The sequence below is a fragment of the Doryrhamphus excisus genome, chromosome 8 (assembly GCF_030265055.1).
Source record: "Doryrhamphus excisus isolate RoL2022-K1 chromosome 8, RoL_Dexc_1.0, whole genome shotgun sequence".
Classification (NCBI taxonomy): Eukaryota; Metazoa; Chordata; class Actinopteri; order Syngnathiformes; family Syngnathidae; genus Doryrhamphus; species Doryrhamphus excisus.
Window position 1 is genome coordinate 9,703,879 of NC_080473.1, and position 23,915 is coordinate 9,727,793.

Below are 23,915 nucleotides of genomic sequence, written 5' to 3' on the forward strand. Positions count from 1 at the left end.
TGGGGGCTGGGGGTTTTCAAATTTTTTAGTAAATTTTCATCTCATATTGTTATGATTCCCATAAAGTTCTCAAATATTATAACCCTTCTCCAACTTGATTTAAAAAAATGACAATTTTTATTTTGTTTTGTTTGTTTCTCATAGTACAACTTAAATAAATATAAATATAAATATAAATATAAATATAAATATAAATATAAATATAAATATAAATATAAATATAAATATAAATATAAATATAAATATAAATATAAATATAAATATAAATATAAATATAAATATAAATAATTTCTACTTCAAGCTACTAAAATGTCAAATACTTTCAACGGCATGCTAACCATTGCCAAGGACACCGAGTGTGTATGTTTGTAATGTTCAAACATACACACTCCAAAACACATAAGTGACAAAGATTGCTTGGTCACGTGGTTACCAGCCAACAATTAGTCATTCCTGTTTTTGTTTAGTGGGAGGAAGATAAATCCAAAGCAAGGAATAACATCTTTGTACGGATCCAGGTCTTTTATCGGAAGTAGTTGTTCCTACAGAATGCATATAAACTCCATTAGCTGCTGCATGTTGCTTCACGGTTGCCAACGGCACCCAGCTGTGCAGAGTGTGTCACCGATGGTGATGCACCGAATACAGATATGGCGAGCTCCGCCTGTCTAAAAATGGCAGGGAGACAGACTGATTGACAGGTGATGGATGCGCGCGAAAGAGCGGCGTTGCAAATGTTTAATGTGAGGCTCTTCTTAAAAAAAAACAAAAAAAAAAACACCTTGTCAGTTAGACATAATTATTCATAACTCTCCTCCAACTCCGTGACCCTCCTCCTGCTGTAATGGCAGCATGCTAGCGAGCCACAGGAGATGTCATCTCAACGTATCATCACAGAGAGCACTGCACTGGTGAGATATAGTGCTGATATGCACTTTAGAGATGTGACCTTGGACCGCTGGCACATTCCCGCCCCCCCACCCACCCCCCTCGGCTAGAGACTGCCTGTCTCCATTGAAGAGAGCCGGACTTTGTCAAAGATTTGCCCACAGGTGATTTGGTGTGATTTGGCATCTATACTGTAAATATACTATTGTCTTCAAGTCATCTCCATGGAGAAATAGAATAAAAAAAATACAATATATCATGTAACACAGGTTGGGGAAATAACCCGCAAAAGGCGGAGGTAGAGGAGGAGATAATTTACCGTATTTTTCCAAGATCCTTTTATAGATTTAGGATGAAATTAAAGAAAATGGGATTTTTTTTAAATGGTGTTTTTAATGGACACGACTGGTCCACACCTTGAACGTAACACTATATATTTTTCATCAGACATACAGTCTTATATCTGGGTCATTACGACCCAAAAAAAAATGTTCATTTTGACGTAAAATCTATGATTTCCAATAGAAAATAATGTTCAAAAATACAAACAAATGAAATGTTCCACAATTACTGAATATTTTCTTACAATTTCATTATATTTTCTTATCTTTTTCATCCCAAATATGTAATTTTTGTACAAATGACTAACATATCTCGATGAACAGGCTTCATGTGAGTGTGAATGGTTGTTTGTCTATATGTGCCCTGTGATTGGCTGGCCACCAGTCCAGGGTGTACCCCGCCTCTCGCCCGAAGACTGCTGGGATAGGCTCCAGCACCCCCCGCGACCCTCGTGAGGAAAAGCGGTAGAAAATGAATGAATACAGTGTTATATCTGGGTCATTACGACTGGTAGCAATGCTCCATTTGACGTAAAATCTATGATTTCCAATAGAAAATAATGTTCATAAATACAAACAAATAAAATGTTCCACAATTACTGAATATTTTCTCGCAGGTTCATTATATTTTCTTACCTTTTTCATCCCAAATATGTAATTTTTGTATAAATTACTAATTTCTCTCGATGAGCAGGCTCATAAAGCATCCACTGGTCCAGACCTTGAACGTAGGACTATATATTTTTTTATCAGACATAAGTCTTATAATCTTTATATATATATATATATATATATATATATATATATATATATATATATATATATATATATATATATATATATATATATATATATATATATATATATATATATATATATATATGGGTCATTACGGCTGGTAAAAATGTTCCATTTGACGTAAAATCTATGATTTCCAATAGAAAATAATGTTCAAAAATACAAACAAATGAAATGTTCCACTATTACTGAATATTTTAAATAAGTTCATTATATATTCTTATCTTTTTCATCCCAAATATGTAATTTTTTGTACAAATGACTAATATATCTTAATGAACAGGCTCGTACAGTATCCACTGGTCCAGACCTTAAAAGACTATATCTTTTTTTATCAGACATACAGTTTTATATCTCGGTCATTACGACTCATAAAAATGTTCGATTTGACGTAAAATCTATGATTTCCAATAGAAAATAATGTTCAAAAATATAAACAATTACTGAACTTTTTCTCAAGTTCATTTTATTTTCTTATCTTTCTCATCCCAAATATGTAATTTTTGTACAAATGACTAATTTCTCTCGATGAACAGGCTCATACAGTATATTTGATATGGTATTATTTTGTTTTGTTTGTTTTTTAGTTAGAATTAAAAATACTCTCCAGACAATTGAAAGCATAAGCGAGGCCACATAATCAATTCCCATCGCCTAGACTGCAGACTAAATGACCGGGATGGCGAGTGAGATTTCACGCCATCCATTTCAGAAGCTTTCAAGGCAGCCGAAGGCGCCGCGAGCTTTTGAATGGTGGCGAGGGATCAGTCATGATTAAAGCTAACCTGGACCAACGCAACACGGCGGCATCAGACTGAGCACAATGCAAACGATTGATTCTCCCAGCTTCAGGGCTTTGGAGTCGCCGCACTTGCGTTGCTTGAAAAGAGAGGGCGGACTGACATTTTTGCTTTCTTTTATCTCAGAGGGGTCGTGCATATCAGACACGGAATGTTTTTTACAAGCTTGTAAACCATCTTTGAATATTTGGTAGTGGAGTTGTAAATACTGAAAATGGGATGTTTGGCTACACAAACCCTAACAGGAAGTGTATTTATTTGGACTCTTTCAAAAGGTAAAGGCAAAGGGTGAGTCTCTAAAACTAAATAAATAGCCGAATTGATAAAAAAATGATACAGGTTGTTCCGTTCGTATGTTAATCACCTGCAAAACATGCAAATGCGCCCCTGCAAGGACGTGTTTAGGTCAATTTCCAAGCCATAACAGCATTAACTTTGTCATTTAATTATTTGCAGGCTTTTTCCGACTGACTGAATGAATCCTAATCATGTGACGGTTATGCTCCCCTTGCCTCAAACGAATCCACACACACGTGTGCATATTTAACGTGCTTGCATACATACTAATAAAGCCTCATCGCGCCTGCGGGAGAAACCTCCGAGCTGTTAGTCGCCTCCCACTTCGCTCCCCGACAGTCGAAAAGGCTGCTCCTTGTGATATGGAAATCATCAAGAGATCTGACACCATCGGCCATGAATCTTCATTAGCGTGCAGTAAGAGTAACAGGAAGGAGATCTTTACTGATTATTACAGGTGATACGTTTGATAGGTCACAACGGCATGCCATCCTAGCGGCGTTTTGTGTTATTTGAATTAAAAATACAACGGCGATGATTCGTTTATTTCTTTCCCTGAGCTCATTAGCAACAAAGTAGCTTCGAAGATTGAAGACTTTGTCCTTTTTTTGGTATAAACAGACTTTAGGCCCATCCATCAAGTGTGAAATGACATAAAGCATTAATTGCTATGTTAGCTGCTTATGTCAAAAGATGCTCAGATTTGGGGCTAATGTCTGTCAGACCGCCTTCGCAGGGATTTCGTCCCATGACTTGTCAGCTCCTTGGACTACTATTGTCTTTTCTCGCAACGACATCGAACCATTATCATGTCAGATTGTTGGATGCACAAATTGCCACGGATAATTACATAACATAAAAAGGCAGATGACATCAGCGCAAAGTAGATACATTTTAATTTGGATTATTTTGGACATGTTTGTTGTTTTCTGTGCTTTATCTATGAAAATATTTAGTTTATTCATATTGAACCCGACTTATCGGAAATACACTACCGGGGTTTGGTCTGGAACCGCGATAAACGAGTCAATAATGCTGATTCATTCATTTTATACCGCTTATCCTCAAGAGCATCGCAGGGGTGCTGGAGCCTATCCCAGCTGTCTTCGGTACACCCTGGACTGGTGGCCAGCCAATCACAGGGCACATAGTATAGACCAGGGGTCGGCAACCTTTACTATGAAAAGAGCCATTTCACCCACTTGCCCACTAAAGAAAAATAGCCTGGAGCCGCAAAACGTTGTATGTTTAAAACAACATTGGAGGGAAAAAAAAAAAGAGTTGGAGTACTCTTGCTAGTACTGGAGATAAACTTTGTTTTTAAATGAGCTCTAATTTATTTTTTAGAATCGTCAAATAACTCATTAATAATAATTAATAACTCAAATAACTCAAAGTATTACTCATTTCCCTTCATGTTAACCTGTCAGAGAGAACTGGATAGCATCCTGTCTGCTCATTCAGTCACCAGTCAGAAGCATGGTCAGGATGCATTCATGGTCTCACACAAAGTTGGATTTTTGTAAACTCATAACAAAGACGTGCATTTTCACCACACGGGTGCTAAAAAATATTCAAGCATTGCAAAGGGAGCCGCAACAAAGAGGCTGGAGAGCCACATGCGGCTCTGGAGCCGCGGGTTGCTGACCCCTGGTATAGACAAACAACCATTCACACTCACATTCATACCTATGGACAATTTGGAGTCGCCAATTAACCTAGCATAACCGGGTACAAGCTGTACAAGCTATTAGCTGTATAAGCTAATAATTAGCTGTGTAAGAGTGGGACCAATCACAGTGGAGTGAATGTGCCCGGAGGCGGGCCGTGGGTTGAATTAATTGAAACAAACCGTTTTAGAAATCCAAGGAAATACAGCTGGAATAGGTGCAGATTCTGGAAGATCTAGAATGCTTTCTGTGCGGGTTATTGTGTGTAGCTGCTCTACAGGAGTCCACAACTCAATACAAGGGGCCAAAAAATTGCATAATAGGTCCCCATTAATAACTGGGAAAACATTCATTCATTTTCTACTGCTTATCCTCACGAGGGTCGCAGGGGTGCTGGAGCCTATTCCAGCTGTCGTCGGGCGAGAGGCGGGGTAAACCCTGGACTGGTGGCCAGCCAATCACAGGGCCCATATAGACAAACAACCATTCACTTTCACATTCGTACACGTTAGTGCCAATTAACCTAGCATGTTTTCTGGAATGTGGGAGGAAACCGGAGTACCCGGAGAAAACCCACGCATGCACGGGGAGAACATACAAACACACAGATATAGCCGAGGGTGGAATTGAACTCGGGTTACCTAGCTGTGAGGCTTGCGTGCTAACCACTCGTCCGCCGTGCAGCCTTGCTCTAATAATGTTAAAAAACATATTTAACTTAAAAAAAATCACTTCTCACAGTCGGGTCTTCAACCAATGAACCTCAATAGACGAGGGATTACTGCATACTTGTTGGCTTTTTGGCCAGGTTTTGTTATTATGTATCGCTATGGTAACACATCTATGTTTGTGTTAGTCAATGCATTCCTCATAATCCAGTAGCGGCTTGTTTACACCCAACCAGTGCCTTGCTTTTATTGTTTATGAAAGGAGGGTTTGACTCGCTTCCTGAGGGTCTTTAGACATTTGCCAAGGGAAAATGTTTGGCTTTCATTTTCCTTTATAACGCTAGCACCGGTTAGTTCGTTTAGCAACAACGGTTCATTGAGTCATGGAGAGAAAAATGCCAAGAACACAACAATATTCTTTGGAAGTTGTTTTTTTTTTCTCCAACTGCTCCCCTGCTCTGCTTCTGATTGGTTCAGTTCCCTTGTTGCCTCAAGACTAAACGTTGCAACCAGATTCTGGCAACCCAATGCCGTGACGGTTCGTTAAAGACCACCAAAACAATCTGTATCGTGATTTAATCCATCCGTCCTTCCGTCAGTGGAAACCTCACACACACTCACCAGGGGGCCCAGAAGCACCCAAAAATTGAATTAAATGCCAGAGTTTGAGTTTTGTGATTTTTGACAAAACACATAAGGGTATCATTTTTTTCAGTTTTTTTCAACTTGCTTCTAATGCACTTTTCTGGTCAAAAACACAGTGGAAACCTCACACACACTCAACAGGGGCCCCAGAAGCACCCAAAATGGCATAAAATGCCAGAGTTTGAATTTTGTGATTTTTGACAAAAAACGTGGGGGGGGGGGGGGGGGGGTATCGTTTTTTTCAGGTTTTTTTTCAACTTGCTTCTAATGCACTTTGCTGGTCAAAAACTCAGTGGAAACCTCACACACACTCAACAGGGCCCCCAGAAGCACCCAAAAATTGTATTAAATGCCAGAGTTTGAATTTTGTGATTTTTGACAAAACACGTAAGGGGGGGTGTATCGTTTTTTTCAGTTTTTTTTTCTATGCCGCTTATCCTCACAAAGGTGAATCGGCTGATAAAGCGAACATGTCTGATCACCAAGAGGCAGTCATTTATTTAGTTGCAGAGAAGAAGAAATAGACTCCCTCAATAAATAAGACATCCATTAATGCATATTTTAAAAGTTGCAGCAAGAAAAAAAAATATCCTTCTTGAATGCCAGCTAGTTAGAGAAAAGCTTGTGTGCAGACATTTTAAAATGCCAACCTATCTCCATGTTACATCGTTCACAGTTTATCCCGTGCCGGAGGAGAGGAAGTCCGTTATTTGTCGAGACACGGTGCGGATGCGAAGACTATCGTACACACGAGTCAAGAGCTGGTATGAAATATTAAAAGGGAGACGGTTTGCAACTGGCTACAGATGACATTTTTTATCAACCAAAAACGATAAGAAAGCCATGTATCCGTATCCATGCATCCATACAATCCCTGCAAAGCGACCCGACCCCCAGCCTGCGTCCAAGTGGCTTACGGCCCCCCATCCTGTCCACACTGTTACATAAGGTTATGTATCAGTGACTGCTATTGGTCCGTTTAAATACTTACAGACAATACTGATGTTTATCGTGCTAATCCGAGGGCGGCCTTTCTCCAGACATTTCCTCCATGTCAGTATCACGTGGGGGTGGTCACCCCCCCCCACCATTGATTACTGCCACTCTCCTTGTCGGCCTCCCTCACAAATCCCTCCATAAGCTTCAAATGGTCTAGAATTCAGGAGGACCCTTTCTTTTCATCACATCAGCCCATCCACAAGCCCCCCCCCCCCCCCCCCCCACTCAGATCCTCGCCGTCTCACCTGCTCGCCTCAGTACCATTATACTATTCACAAGATGTCACAAGATTAATCTCATTCAGAAAAACAATGTTTCATGGCCACTAAGCCTGGGAAGATAATGAATTAATTAATCACAAATACATTAATTCATTCATTCATTTTCTTACCGCTTATCCTCACGAGGGTCGCAAGGGTGCTAGAGCCTACCCCAGCTGTCTTTAGTACACCCTGGACTGGTGGCCAGCCAATCACAGGGCACATATAGACAAACAACCATTCACACTCACATTCATACCTATGGCTAATTTGGAGTCGCCAATTAACCTAGCATGTTTTTGGAATGTGGGAGGAAACCGGAGTACCCGGGAAAAAAAAACAGGGAGCACGGGGCGAACATGCAAACTCCACACAGAGATGGCTGAGGGTGAAATTGAACTCGGGTCTCCTAGCTATGAGGCCTGCGCGCTAGCAACTTGGTCGCCGTGCCGCCAATTCATTCATTCATTCATTTTGTACCACTTATCCTCACGAGGGTCATGGGGGTGCTGGAGCCTATCCCAGCTGTCTTCGGGCGAGAGGCGGAGTCTACTCTGGACTGGTGGCCAGCCAATCACAGGGCACAGACAAACAACCATTCACACTCACATTCATAACTATGGACAATTCGGAGTCGCCATTTAACCTAGCATGCACGAGGAGAACATGCAAACTCTACACAGAGATAGCCAAAAGTGGGATTGAACTCGGGTCTCCTAGCTGCGAGGTCTGCGCGCGAACCACTAGTGTCCCGTGCAGCCGTTTTTGTGGCCCGAAAAAGACAAAATTAATCTTAAATCGTGTTTTCAATATCAGTGAAATTACAGCTGCTGGATTTTTTTTAACAACTTGCAGTAAGAGAAATTCTTCTTTCTTTGACATATATCTGCTGCAGGGTGAAATCCAGCCCTAATCTTATCAGTCCATGAAACGTGGAGCGGCCCTGCCTCTCATTGTGTGTACTGTATCTGTGTGACCAGCTTGGAGAATCTGCTTTCGCTTGAGATTTCCATCCTAACCCAGATTGATTCAAGTCACTTTTCCCTCCTAAGTCTCTCCCACATGCATAAAGCGGAGCGTAGCAACAGAGGGGGGGAAAAAAAGGTGCAGATGCTTCCTAGTCGTTAATCCTATTCCAAGTCAGCCCTGCTGTTTGTTTCCCGTGTTGGTGCTTTCAGTCACACTTAGGTGGAGCCTAAAGGGCGGAGTAATTTGGAGCCACATGTGTGAGGACTGATTGAGTAACGGCAATGAAGAGAAATGACTTTTAAGAAAAGCACAATGAAAAAATACAAAATATACATTGCAATCTGTGTGTATGCTACCGCCCCCGTCTCCACCTGGCGAGACAAAGAGAATGTATGTCTGACACAAGGTCTCACTTTGTTCATGCCGTGTGCCAAGGTGCTAAACGCAATGCAACAAATGAACTCTCTTCCTGCCTGTTTGGAGGCGAGAGACCAGAAAAACAGACCTCACAGCGATGAGACCCGAGTTCAATTCCACCCTTGACCATCTCTGTGTGGAGTTTGCATGTTCTCCCCGTGCATGCGTGGGTTTTCTCCGGGTATTCCGGTTCCCTCCCACATTCCAAAAACATGCTAGGTTAATTGGCGACTCCAAATTGTCCATAGGTATGAATGTGAGTGTGAATGGTTGTTTGTCTATATGTGCCCTGTGATTGGCTGGCCACCAGTCTCTCGCCCGAAGACAGCTGGGATAGGCTCCAGCACCCACCACGACTCTCGTGAGGATAAGCGGTAGAAAATGAATGAATGAATGTTTTTTAACGTTATTAGAGCAGGGCTGCACGGCGGAAGAGTGGTTAGCACACGGGCCTCACAGCTAGGAGACCCAAGTTCAATCCCACTTTCGGACATCTCTGTGTGGAGTTTGCATGTTCTCCCCGTGATGCGTGCGTTTTCTCCGGGTTCCTCCCACATTCCAAAAACATGCTAGGTTAATTAGCGACTCCAAATTGTCCATAGGAATGAATGTGAGTGTGAATGGTTGTTTGTCTATATGTGCCCTGTGATTGGCTGGCGACCAGTCCAGGGGTGTACCTCACCTCTCACCCGAAGACAGCCGTGACCCTCGTGAGGATAAGCGGTAGAAAATGAATGAATGAATTAATTAATTTTTAGCCCTTAGCAGCAACAATGTACTGCAATCAAACCTTTGCTAAGAGGAATTTTGGCCCACTCATCTTTGCAGAATTGTTGTCATTCAGTCACATTGTTGGGTTTTCCATCATAAAGCGCCTTTTTAAGGTCATGTCACAGCATCTCGATAGGATTCAGGTCAGGACTTTGACTAGGCTAGACTCCATAGTCTTCATTTTGTTTGGTGGACTTCCTGGTGTGTTTTGGATCTTAGTCCTGCTGCAGAACCCGAGTTGGTTTCAGCTTGAGGTCAGAAACAAATGGCTGGACATTCTCGTACGGGAATTTTTTGGTCGACAACAGAATTCATGGTTCCATTTATCACAGCAAGTCTTCCAGATCACAAAGCAGCAAAACCATATTTTACTGATAGTATGATGTTCTTTTTATGAAATGTGGTTTAATGGGTCACACAAAAGTTCCAAAAAGTTCCACTTCTGTGGGGATCATCAATATGTGGATCATCACAGCATCTCGATAGGATTCATGTCAGGACTTTGACTAGGCTAGACTCCATAGTCTTCATTTTGTTTGGTGGACTTCCTGGTGATAAGTGGTAGAAAATGAATGAATGTCCACAAAAACGGTCGTCTTATAGTCAACATCGTCCTATATCAGGGTCAATACTGTATATATTTATTTCAATTTGTATCACCAGGAATTGCGTTTCCAAGGAGAGCCAAGAGCAAATGTCTTTAGTTGCAGGTCATCCAATTTTTTTTTTCCCGGTGTGGAGATCCAACATGGAAGCACCTCCATTCTGAGACACTTGTCAGACACTAATTCATTATTTGCCTTCTGCTATCATGTATTTGAGTTTGGATTTCAGCAAGAAATGTGATTAAATTTGACATTGCACATATGCCAAAGGTTATGAGAAAAGTCTGCCTGATTTGACGAAAAAAAAAAAAAATCGGAAAAAGAAGAAGAAGAGGCTGGGGGTGGGTTGGGGTTGGAATCCAATAAAGCTTAGCTGTGCCCCAGAAAGAGATGATGTTAAACCGACGCAGGTTTTTCATTTCAACGCTCTCTTCTTCTTCTTCTTCCGTTCTCCCACCGGCTTATTAGCCTACAGCTGGGTCGGGATGGGAGATGATTGGGCCTGAGAGCGTGTCGAGTCGCTAAGGAGGGGTTGAGACATTTTAAGCTCAAACAGAAAGATCTCAAAGGGTATTGCCTTCATGAATCATGTTAATCTTCCGGTTAATGTCCCATCCGTTCCAGGTGATGTGAGGCTCGTCTCCAGATGGCTGATCGGTCTTAATCATGGTCCACACGTGTCCACTAGGGGAGAATCGATCATCTCTGGCCTTCGTTTAATGACTTTCCTGCTGTGTCTGGCCTTCTTCACCTTACCCCATGTTGCTCTACACCAACATAATAGCAAGAATAGGAAGCTGCTGTCATACGTATAATCATAATACATATAAGCCTAGCCTTTTCCCTCTTCTAATAATGGGAAAATTATTAGTTACCTTGTGTGGTTGGGGTTTGATCTCAGGTGTGTTGACAGTGTAGCACAGGGGTTAGCAACCCACGGCTCCAGAGCTGCATGTTGCTCTTCAGCCTGTTTGTTGTGGCTCCCTTTCACATTCATTCATTAATTCATTTTCTACTGCTTTTCCTCATGAGGGTCGCGGGGGTGCTGGAGCCTATCTTAGCTGTCTTCGGGCGAGAGGCGGGGTACACCCTGGACTGGTGGCCAGCCAATCACAGGGCACATATAGACAAACAACCATTCACACTCACATTCATACCTATGGACAATTTGGAGTCTGAACTACTTTGATACCACAAAATTCCCTCCAAATTTGACGGCTAATTGGTTTAGCATGTGAACTCGTCACAGCTATTAATCGCCAGCTAAAAGAAACAGGCTGTCAATTCACTGTGCTATACATTTCTATAGGCGTCAGCTAGTGCGGTTTAACCAAGATGATACCATGATTTTCATAGTAAAGGTTGCCAACCCCTGGTGTAGGATGAACACGATTATATTTAGCAGTTTTCCAAGGCAAAACCACTGCTGAATAGGCAAAAAAAAAAAAAAAACAGTAAGGCTCATCCCAATTTTGCCAGAAAACATATTAATGATCCCCCACAGAAGTGGAACTTTTTAGAAGGTGTGATTAAACCATTAAACCACATTTCATATAAAGAACATCATAGTATCAGTAAAATATGGTGGTGGTAGTGTGATGATCTGGGCCTGTTTTGCTGCTTCGGGATCTGGAAGACTTGCTGTGATAAATGGAACCATGAATTCTGTTGTTGACCAAAACATTCCCGTAGGAGAATGTCCGGCTCTGTCTGTTTTTGACCTCAAGCTGAAACCAACTTGGGTTCTGCAGCAGGACTAAGATCCAAAACACACCAGGAAGTCCACCAAAAAAAATGAAGACTATGGAGTCTAGCCTAGTCAAAGTGCTGACCTGAATACAATCGAGATGCTGTGGCATGACCTTAAAAAGGTGCTTTATGCTGGAAAACCCAACAATGTGACTGAATGACAACAATTCTGCAAATATGAGTGGGCCAAAATTCCTCTTAGCAAATGTTTGTTTGCAGTACATTGTTGCTGCTAAGGGCTACAAATTCATTCATTCATTCATTTTCTACCGCTTATCCTCACGAGGGTCGCGGGGGTGCTGGCGCCTATCCCAACTGTCTTCGGGTGAGAGGCGCGGTACACCCTGGACTGGTGGCCAGCCAATCACAGGGCACATATAGACAAACAACCATTCACACTCACATTCATACCTATGGACAATTTGGAGTCTGAACTACTTTGATACCACAAAATTCCCTCCAAATTTGACGGCTAATTGGTTTAGCATGTGAACTCGTCACAGCTATTAATCGCCAGCTAAAAGAAACAGGCTGTCAATTCACTGTGCTATACATTTCTATAGGCGTCAGCTAGTGCGGTTTAACCAAGATGATACCACGATTTTCATAGTAAAGGTTGCCAACGCCTGGTGTAGGATAACCACGGTTGTATTTAGCAGTTTTCCAAGGCGAAACCACTGCTGAATAGGCAAAAAAATCATCATCAATCCCAATTTTGCCAGAAAACATATTAATGATCCCCCACAGAAGTGGAACTTTTTAGAAGGTGTGATTAAACCATTAAACCACATTTCATATAAAGAACATCATAGTATCAGTAAAATATGGTGGTGGTAGTGTGATGGTCTGGGCCTGTTTTGCTGCTTCGGGATCTGGAAGACTTGCTGTGATAAATGGAACCATGAATTCTGTTGTCGACCAAAGAATTCCCGTAGGAGAATGTCCGGCCATTTGTTTCCGACCTCAAGCTGAAACCAACTCGGGTTCTGCAGCAGGACTAAGATCCAAAACACACCAGGAAGTCCACTAAACAAAATGAAGACTATGGAGTCTAGCCTAGTCAAAGTCCTGACCTGAATCCAATCAAGATGCTGTGGCATGACCTTAAAAAGGCGTTGTTGGAAAAGCCAACAATGTGACTGAATGACAACAATTCTGCAAAGATCAGTGGGTCAAAGTTCCTCTTAGCAAATGTTTGATTGCAGTTCATTGTTGTGGATAACAATTAATTCCTTCATTTTCTTCCGCTGACCCCCACAAGGGTTGAGGGGGTGCTGCGCCCTAACCACCAAAAATAATAATCATAAAAACTTTCATTTAAAAACTGCATTTTGTGTTCAGTTGTGTTGTCAATGACTAATATTTAAATTTGATGATCGGAAAAATGTCAATAAAAATGTCTCACTCTGGTTGTTTGCCAGAGATGAGCCAAAGTAATACTAATATACTGTATATATGTATGTACTATACTGTAATTTCTCTTGGAGATTAATACATCTTTCTATTATTGTATTCTTTCAGAGCTTAACTCCTCTTATTTAAATATTTTATCGATGCGCTAAAGTAATTTTCTTCCAAGGCCAAGAGTAATCTAAATTGTGTTGAAGTTTGAAGCCAGATAACACATTAAAGCATGCCTTATCATCATCACTTAACTGGAAAGGCTTCATCTCTGAAAAGCAAAAGTAGCAAAAAAAACAACACACACACAAACACCTGAACAGGAATTTGACTGAATCCTTAAAAAAGTTTTAAAAAAATCTGTTGCTTGAGGGAAACAACCAGGAACCAGAAGAAAAGCAGCGATGAAATCAATTTTGGAAAGGTCAGTTACTAATTTGTGGCGCGATGTGAGACAACGCAAACAAGCGTTATACAAATGAAAATCAAATCATTATGCATGCTAAATTTTACGGTGCTAATTATTTGAAAATAAATTGGTTTTCACACACACAATCCCCATTAGTTTGATTGATATGGCCTCCCATATTAAGCACTAGTTTGCCTTCTTTATATATATATAAAAAAAGTATACTTTTCTTATCATAGAACTTGAATAGAACAATTACACTAGTACTCGGTCTGCAGGTACTGATGACTGATTCCCTTCCAAAAAGGATTGTAATTTGCTGGTGTAGGCGGGCCTGTCTGCGTCTGACATACTCAACGCTGGGGGGGTTTCCTGGGAATTGTGTTGGCCGAGGCGGCCCACTGGGGACCTGCAGGCAATACTGAACACTACAATGACCTTTACGCCCTCTATAAAACATAAGTACTTGAAATCAAGTACATTTTTCTCGCAGGTCAGCAGAGGATGTAACGACAACATACCCTTACGTGGTCACAGCATTAGGTACACCATCAGGTTCAATCCCGTGAGATTCAATACTAGGGTTTTTGACATTATCCATCCATCCATCCATCCATTGGCATGCTGGGGCCTATCCCAGCTTTCTTCGGGTGACAGGCGGGGTACAACCTGGACCGGTCGCCAGCCAATCACAGGGCAGGGTTTGACATTCCAAACATTATAATGCTCAGTTGTGGGTCATATTTTAATTTCCATTGGAATGGTCTGTATTGGAGCTAGGAGACCAGGGTTCAATTCCACTCTCAGGCATCTCTGTGTGGAGTTTGCATGTTCTCCCCGTGCATGTGTGGGTTTTCTCCGGGTACTCCGGTTTCCTCCCACATTCCAAAAACATGCTAGGTTAATTGACGACTCCAAATTGTCCATAGGTATGAATGTGAGTGTGAATGGTTGTTTGTCTATATGTGCCCTGTGATTGGCTGGCCACCAGTCCAGGGTGTACCCCGCCTCATGCCCAAAGACAGCTGGGATAGGCTCCAGCACCCCCGCGACCCTCATGAGGAAAAGCGGTAGAAAATGATTGAATGAATGGTCTGTATTGGAATCCCAATGGTGATATATTCCCTCATCCTCTATGAACCAGGAAGTACTCGCTTGTGTCAAACGTTGTATGGCATTGAAACTTGCTGAAATTATGAAGACCAGGCATTTTTCAATGCTTCCTTTCATTTAGTAGTGAATAGTGCAAGGAATTTTAATGATAAACATGGTGTACCTCGCCTCTCGCCCGAAGACAGCCGCAACCCTCGTGAGGATAAACGGTAGAAAATGAATGAATGAATGAATTTTTAGCCCTTAGCAGCAACAATGTACTGCAAACAAACCTTTGCTAAGAGGAATTTTGGACCACTCATCTTTGCAGAATTGTTGTCATTCAGTGACATTGTTGGGTTTTCCAGTACCCCACCTCTCGCCCGAAGACAGCTGGGATAGGCTCCAGCACCCCTGCAACCCTCGTGAGGATAAGCGGTAGAAAATGAATGAATGAATTTAAAAAAATAATGGAAATTTTAAATTATATTAGGAAAGCAGGAAGTGAACAAATGTAACAGTTACTGATTGTAAAAGAACCAGATGGAGGGGTAGGATTTAATAAGCTTTGCTTCTTCCTACTCCTTTTGGACATGTGGAACTGTGAACTGATTATGTGATGCATTCAACTGTAATCTGATGCATGTTCAAATGAAAAAAGATTCTCAGTGCCATTTTTTAGCAGATTTATATTGAAATGTTTATAAAAGAGGATTGCAGAGTAGGTTTTAAACTCTTAAAAGCTCCTAATGAGCAATATTCATAGCCGTCAGCTTGAGGCAAACTCTACAGGACAATATGACAAGCTTCATGTGTCGATGCGTCCATTAGTCGTCTGTAAGGCAGCCATTAGCCGCGCTGTCACCTTCAGCTTTGCTCAGCTCCCTCCACTTTTAACATCACACAAATACATATGGTACCAAACACCAAGCAGTCCTATGAGAAGAGAAGATAACATAGCCTATGACACAGCAATCGATAGGTCCTGTCTGTGGAGGGAATACTGCAGGCCAAGTGAGGCGACAGAGCTGTAACTAGAACCCTGTGCCAGGTTGGATGGATTACAATAAGCAGGACGGGAAGGAGGTTCAGCTGAGGCTATAATGAGCACCGCCTGTCCAGCCTGTCTCTTGTGCGCCACACGGCTGTGATGCTGACACCCGCATACGGGGATTTTGAAGCAAAGTCCTGTCCTGTCAATTCTCAGAGCATCAGCATCAGTCCATCCTTTCTGTTTTCCTTCTTTCATTCCCCTGAAAACAGGCCAGCATATGCACAACGCCGCTTACACCGCCGCTCTTTCATCACCCTGCTTTATATCCCTCGCCGGTGTTGTTTCACCAGTGTCACAGCTCATAACCGTCTCTCCAGCTGGGGACTCGACAATCCCTCGCATCCATCTCCGCGGATTCTGACTGGAATCCAGAGCGGAGGAGCCGCCTGACAGCAGAAAAACACACATTCAAACCCTTCTGAAGTTTTCCATCGCTGCTGCGTGGCCCAAACACCGGAACGGGGACAAGGTTTCTTCAGCTCTTGCACACAGAGGAAGACGGACAGACAGAAAGAAAGACAGACTGCCAGCTGATGTTGATAGACGACTCCAGAGCGAGCGAGCGAGCGAGTGGAGGGGACCGTGACAGCACACTGAAGATGGAAAGACTGAAGGGAGAGCAGCGGGAAGGCGGCGGTGGTGACAGGGGACGAGATGGATAGAGACAAAGCCTAGTAAACAGACGCTGGCAGATGAACAGATGATGATAGATGATGGACGGACAGATATAGCAAGCAGGGGGAGGAGGATGGAGGGGGTGGGGGGTTGCAGGGGTCACTTTGTCCTGTCCGAGCCTGTCTGGGCCCTGTCTGAGAGGGTTAATGCACACTGCACACTCGCACTTGAATAATACAGCAGCCATAGAGTTAAAATGGATAAACATATAAAAGATTAATCAAGCTGTCAAAGCACTGCAATACTGTGTGTGTGTGTGTGTGTGTGTGTGTGTAGCCCTGGATACTAGTCCACTACGTGCGCCATTTGAGTGATAAACACTGCAAAAAGGACAGTATATGTAAGTACTTATCTGATGCTAAGACAAGTATAGTATCTTAAAGGACAATACTGTAAAACTCAACCTACATAATTCAGGAAGTAATAATTTGGTTTAGGTGCTGCACAACGGACGAGTGGTTAGCACGCAGGCCTCACAGCTAGGACACATGAGTTCAATCCCACCCTCGGGCCATCTCTGTGTGGAGTTTGCACGTTCTCCCCGTGCATGCGTGGGTTTATTTTTCCGGGTACTCCGGTTTTCTCCCACATTCCAAAAACATGCTAGGTTAATTGGCGACTCCAAATTGTCCATAGGTATGAAAATATGTGCCCTGTAATTGGTTGGCGACCAGCGTGCCGGATGTGGCCCCCGGACCATAGTTTGCCCACCCCTGCCTTAGTATGTGGGGACACAAGCGGGAGATGGCAGTTAAAGGCTTCCAGGGGAATTCATTACCATTATTATGATTATTATTTATTAGTGATTAATCACGATTAAAAGTACGAAAATTAGCATTTCACAGACGTGAGCGGTAGTGTGCAGACCTCACAGCTAGGACACCCGAGTTCAGTTCCACCCTCGAGCCATCTCTGTGTGGAGTTAGCGTGTTCTCCCCGTGCATGCATGGGTTTTTTTTCCGGGTACTCCGGTTTCCTCCCACATTCCAAAAACATGCTAGGTTAATTGGCGACTCCAAATTGTCCATAGGTATGAATATACGTATGTGCCCTGTGATTGGTTGGCGACCAGCGTGCCGGATGTGGCCCCCAGGCCATAGTTTGCCCACCCCTGCCTTAGTATGTGGGGACAAAGGTGTGGAGATAGCAGTAAAGGCTTGCAGGGAAATTTATTACCATTATTATGATTAATATTATTATTAGCGATTAGTCACGATTAAAAGTACGTAAATTAGCATTTCACAGATGTGAGCAGCTGCACGGCGGATAAGTGGTTGCCGTGCAGACCTCACAGTTAGGACACCCGAGTTCAATTCCACCCTCGGGCCATCTCTGTGTGGAGTTTGCATGTTCTCCCCGTGCATGCGTGGGTTTTCTCCGGGTATTTTGGTTTCCTCCCACATTCCAAAAACATGCTAGGTTAATTGGCGACTCTAAATTTTCCATAGGTAGGAATGTGAGTGTGAATGGTTGTTTGTCTATATGTGCCCTGTGATTGGCTGGCAATGCAAATCATCTTATCTTATCTTATACCGCCCTGCTTCCATATACCGTGGGAACCCAAACGTCAGGACAATATTTATGTGGATAGAGCCGATGTGCTCGCATTGATATACTAAGAGGCCTCATAAAGTCAGCATTCCTTCCGTCTGATAAATAACCAAAGTAATGCTACACAGTCTAAAAGTAGGAGCTGTCAATGGCGAGGCACGGCTCTCTATAATGCCTGTCAAAAACAATCGGCGGCAACAAAGAGAAATCTCAATCAAGGCGTTCTGTCTGCCCTGGAAAAAAAAAAAAAAAAAAAAAACATGCACAAGGCACCCGTGCTTTGTCATGGACCTTGACAGACTGTGGAGTCATTAATAAAGATACAAATGTGCAAACACGTACACAGGACACAAACACACACACACACGGATGATCCATTACATAACTCATGCAAAAAATAGTCTGGCTCCTTTGAAAGCTCTGCTGCTCCTACAGATCAGTTAGTGAAGCCCAGATCCATCTGAGAACTCCCAGCAGAGCCATCACTCTCCTAGTCGGGAAGTGTCACAGCCCTGCTTTCAAGCAGCCGACAGCATGCACATATTGTACTGTACATACATAAGTACATACATAGTACATACTGTAAGTGCACTATGTGAAGCCTCTCCGTATAAATGATGCATAGCCAATATGTTCTCAATGCCTGAAGATTCAGAAGATTTTTTCTCATAAAAGACAAATTTCATTGGGTGCAAGGTTGCGCAAAGGCACCGTTTAACTCTCTTAAGGGAAACTTAGGCTTCTACCCTGACGTTTTTTTACGACACTAAGCCGACTAAACCCACCCTGCGTGTTTTTAGTTGTGTTTTTTGCTGGAAATACATGCAAGAGAAGGAATGGATCATGTCATTCGCACGGGTGCGCAAGGTGGAAGTACAAAGACCCCACGGCACGCCTAGTTGCGTGCATTGCACGTTGCACACATGATAAGCTTACAATTTTATAATAACAATTCCAGTAACAATCTTAGAATATTCTTACACGGCGGACGAGTGGTTAGTGCGCAGGCCTCACAGCTAGCAGACCCGAGTTTAATTCCATTCTCGGCCATCTCTGTGTGGAGTTTGCATGTTCTCCCCGTGCATGCGTGGGTTTTCTCCGGGTACTCCGGTTTCCTCCCACATTCCAAAAAACACATTCCAAATTGTCCATAGGTATGAATGTGAGTGTGAATGGTTGTTTGTCTATATGTGCCCTGTGATTGGTTGGCGACCAGTCCAGGGTGTACCCCACCTCTCGCCCCAAGACAGCTGGGATAGGCTCCAGCACCCCCGCGACCCTCGTGAGGATAAGTGGCAGAAAATGAATGAATCAAAAATAATGTGGCTGCATGGCGGATGAGTGGTTATCGCACAGGCCTTGCAACTAGGAGACCGGAGTTGAAGTCCACCCTCGGCCATCTCCGTGTGGAGTTTGCATGTTCCCCCCGTGCATGCGTGGGTTTTCTACGGTTTCCTCCCACATTCCAAAAACATGCTAGGTTAATTGCCGACTCCAAATTGTCCATAGGTATGAATGTGAGTGTGTATGGTTGTTTGTCTATATGTATGGTGTTCTTGTGTTCTTCTTCATGTTAGAGTGAGTAGTGCAATGACCATGCATCTCAAACATGTTTTTCATGACTAAAATGTAAAATGTGACCATTTTTCAGCCACAAAAAATGGTCAGCACACTCAGATAAGTGTGAATCACAATATAGGGTATGTGTGTGTCAGTGTGTTGTGTGCTCATTGGCAGCAGAGGGCATGCACATCACATGCACCTGTAGGTTTGATGCAGCCTGCATGCAGCAAAAAAAAAAAAAAAAGAAATACTCTTGTCGTGTCTGCCTGCACCGTAATCCGCATTGAGTCGTTTGTTAAACAGATCCCCAAATTTTTCCCATGTTTTGGCAGGTAGGTAATATCGCCTCCAAAAATGCACGTCCTCTTGTTTTTATAGCAAGTAAGAGATAACAAATATATTTACTGAATGACCTCAAACCACATGATCATCTTTCCTGTTACTTTCTGCATGTTAGTGACGACAGATCTCATACTGTACCAGCAGCTATTTGGCATCTGCAATTTCACGCTGGCTTTTGAGTGTATCACGAGGCGCCTTGTACACAAGTCAAGCCTGGGTGTCATGATGGATTTGTAAGGGATTGTGGCGGATTGTGTTTAACAATGCCGCCCAACCTTGTGAGAGTTTGCGCTGCCAGGAAAAAAATCACTCAAAAGGCAGCATGACAACGGATAAATATTTACATTGACCAACAATCTCACTGGATCAACAGCTCTTCATGTCGACATTAAGAGGGAAGACATGACTTCCCATGGTGCAAAGTTGTTCAGTACGTTGCAAAAAAATAATAATAATAATAATAAAAAAATAATAATAAATAATAAATAAATAACTATAAATATATAAATTTTATTTTCTATAAATATAAAAATAAATAAATAAATAAAACTATTAAAAAAAACGTAAACTATATTAGGAAAGCAGGAAGTGAACAAATGTAACAGTTACTGATTGTAAAAGTACCAGATGGAGGGGTAGGATTTAAGAAGCTTTGCTTCTTCCTACTCCTTTTGGACATGTGGAACTGTGAACTGACTATGTGATGCATTCAATTGTAATCTGATGCATGTTCAAATGAAATGAAACCATGACCATTACCATTACTTTATTTTTCTTCACTGTAAAGCGTATAATAATAATAATAATAATAATAATAATAATAATAATAATAATAATAATAATAATAATAATAATAATAATAATAATAATAATAATAATAATAATAATAATAATAATAATAATAATAATAATAATAATAATAAATGATTAAAAAAAATCAAATAAAACTACATTGGGAAAGCAGGAAGTGAACAACTGTAACAATTACTGATTGTAAAAGTACCAGATGGAGGGGTAGGATTTAATAAGCTTTGCTTCTTCCTACTCCTTTTAGACTCCTTCCTTGGAACTGTGAACTGATTATGTGATGCACTCAATTGTAATCTGATGCATGTTCAAATGGAAAAAAAACATAATCATAACTATATTTTTACATTGTGCAGCAGGACCTTAAATAGAGTAGCAGCAGTTAGCAAACACTTTCACTGAGATTTGGGGTCTGCTTGTGCTTCTTTCTGCATATCTGTCTACTTCCTACCGGCAGTTGTCGCCCATCATCTGTCGAGTCCCATCCAGGCCGAGCGAAGTGCAAATGTCAGCATCACAACCACCGGAACCTCCTCCTCCACCTCCTTCTACTGACAAGCTAATCTTTCTGAATATCACTCGTTGCCTTTGGAGCATTAGGATTACATGTTTAATCTATAATTATCTTCTACTTAAATCAGTCGCAATCTCATTACAGAACAAAGTGCTTAGCTTGCCTGCAACTCTTTTCCTCGGGAGCCTATTCATGTCCCGCACACCAAGAGGGGCTTCGCTGATATATCCGACTTAAATCCCTCCCAACAAATCAATTTAGGAGAGGAGCGCCGAGCCTCTACCGAGACAGAAAACATAAAGGGACGCACAAAAGGAGTGACACAGCATAAAGCTTGCGGCACAAAACTAACAGCTTGGAGAGAGAAAACAATAAAAAGGTCATTGCATCCCTGGGAGGCTGCAGGTAAAGACAAAGATTGACTTGTGGCATCTGGCTTTCATTACTTAAACTTTAAGTTTTATTACTTTTGAGTTTTGGGCTCTGAGAATAGTCTGGGAAGGATTTAATAATGCTTAAATATTTGTCACGGGCAAATGAGTGGCTTGGTTGTTAAACAGCGTTCCACTCCAGTTCTGTCGGAGACAAGTCCACCATATTGGTATTCTGAGTATATATCAGCATTGTATCGAAATTAGGAAGGTTCTAAAATCTCACATTTTCCAACAATCAATTAGGTGCAACCCACTTGTATTTAAGTCAAATGAAGTCAACATATTTCTTTTTAAACCCACCCCCCTGTTACCTTTTAAACATTAAAACACATAATTACATTGCTAAATTGCATTTTAGAGGAATTCATTATAATGTTTTATTCAGGAAATGAGGAGCAACATAAGTGCATGCATATAAATGATGCATAAATTAAAAAGAAATATTGGAAACTGCACTAAAATTTCACTTATAACTGTGTAATGGGAAAACACCATGGACAAAGATGGGAAAAATATTGCTCAATTTTACTTAATATTATAAAAATTGTAAATAGAAATGGAAACTGGGGGTACAGTATTTTGCCAAAAGATACTTCAACTTAATTGGTCTTTGGTAGGGCTGCACGGTGTTCGAGTGGTTAGCATGCAGGCCTCACAGCTAGGAGACCCGAGTTCAATTCCACCCTCGGCTATCTCTGTGTGGAATTTGCATAGTTGTTTGTCTATATGTGTCCTGTGATTGGCTGGTGACCAGTCCAAAATGTACCCCGCCTCTCCCTAAAGACAGCTGGGATAGGCTCCAGCACCCCCCCGACCCTCGTGAGGATAAGCGGTAGAAAATGAATGAATGAATGAATCTTATAGAGCAGCTTCACACCATAACCAGCACACAAAGCTTTCTAGTTCTTCCAGAATCTGCACCTATTCACCTGTATTTCTTTGGATGTCATGGTTCCCACGAAAACGGTCTGCTTTAATGTATCCCACCCACGGCCCACGAATGTGATGCCATTCTTTAATAAAGACTAGCAAAAATTGCCTCTTGGATGCTGTTTTTTGTTTTTATTGTGCATATTATAATTCATAAATGGTTGTTTCACTCTAAATAGTTGGAGATGTCCAAATAATACTCTTTTAAACTAAGAATTGTTATAGTCATGTAGCTTTTATGAGCCACTAAGTCCATCCTCAGCTTTGTTGAATTAACATTTCAATGTTCCTGAATACAGAATCACTTAAAAAGGCTGCAATAATGACACAATTATACATGGTGTGCAGACCGACACCACAGGTGATTTACACATGGAAATGTTATATCTGAACATTTCAGGGGAGATGCGACTTGAAGAAAATTGATAATAATAGAGGACCTATTATGGAGGATAGACAGCATAGAAAAAGCTTTTTTTTCCACTTTTCTGACCTATAAATGTTCTTACAATATTGTATTCTCGTGTTAAACGACAACAAAGCATCAGATGAAAAGGTTTGTACATTTGAGAAAGTGAGCCTGAAAATACGTTTTGGATGTCTGCATGCTCAGTTTTACCAAGTTTTCGAGTTCGACTGACAACAGTGCGATCCACACTTCCTTATATTGGCTGCAGATTGCCTGTACTCAGTAAACACGGACCTACATATCCGGAAGTCCTCGGGAACGCTTGGGAGTGTCACATACGAGTGGGTGTACCTAGAGGGGGGCCGGGGGTGGACTAAACTAAACAGACTAAACAACTAGAAGATCTAGAAAGCTTTCTGCATGGGTTATTGTATGTAGCTGCTCTATAGGAGTCCACAACTCAATACAAAACACCGTAAATGAGCATAACAGGTCCTCTTTATACAAAACCCCTCCAAAATATGTTGTAGAAATATGCTTTTCGGATAGAAGTTGTACTTTCTCAGGGGAGGCCATGTTGCCACACTTTGAATTACTTCAGTCTTCAGTAATTAAGCCCGCCAAACCCCTACAAAAAGCGTCTAGGCTCTAATAAAGACGAAAGAAATGTATACATCTGTGGGGGTCTTTTGTACACGCATTATTTCAAACTGATGCAGCATTTTTTTACGTAAAAAAAAATCAAGTCTCGGCCAAAGTCAGCTGGAATAGCCTGCAGCTCACCCATCATCCTAATGAGGATCAGTTCCATAGAAAATGAATGGATAGATGGAAAACTACTATCCATGTTAACAAAC

General features: G+C 41.8%; 2 protein-coding genes across 3 annotated transcripts in view; one reads left to right on the forward strand and one right to left on the reverse strand.

The window, feature by feature from the left end:
* The window catches only part of dph1 (diphthamide biosynthesis 1), a 294,949-nt gene that overhangs the window by 186,429 nt on the left and 84,605 nt on the right, over window positions 1-23,915 (reverse strand). The window lies entirely within an intron of this gene.
* The window catches only part of rtn4rl1b (reticulon 4 receptor-like 1b), a 179,486-nt gene that overhangs the window by 113,226 nt on the left and 42,345 nt on the right, over window positions 1-23,915 (forward strand). The window lies entirely within an intron of this gene.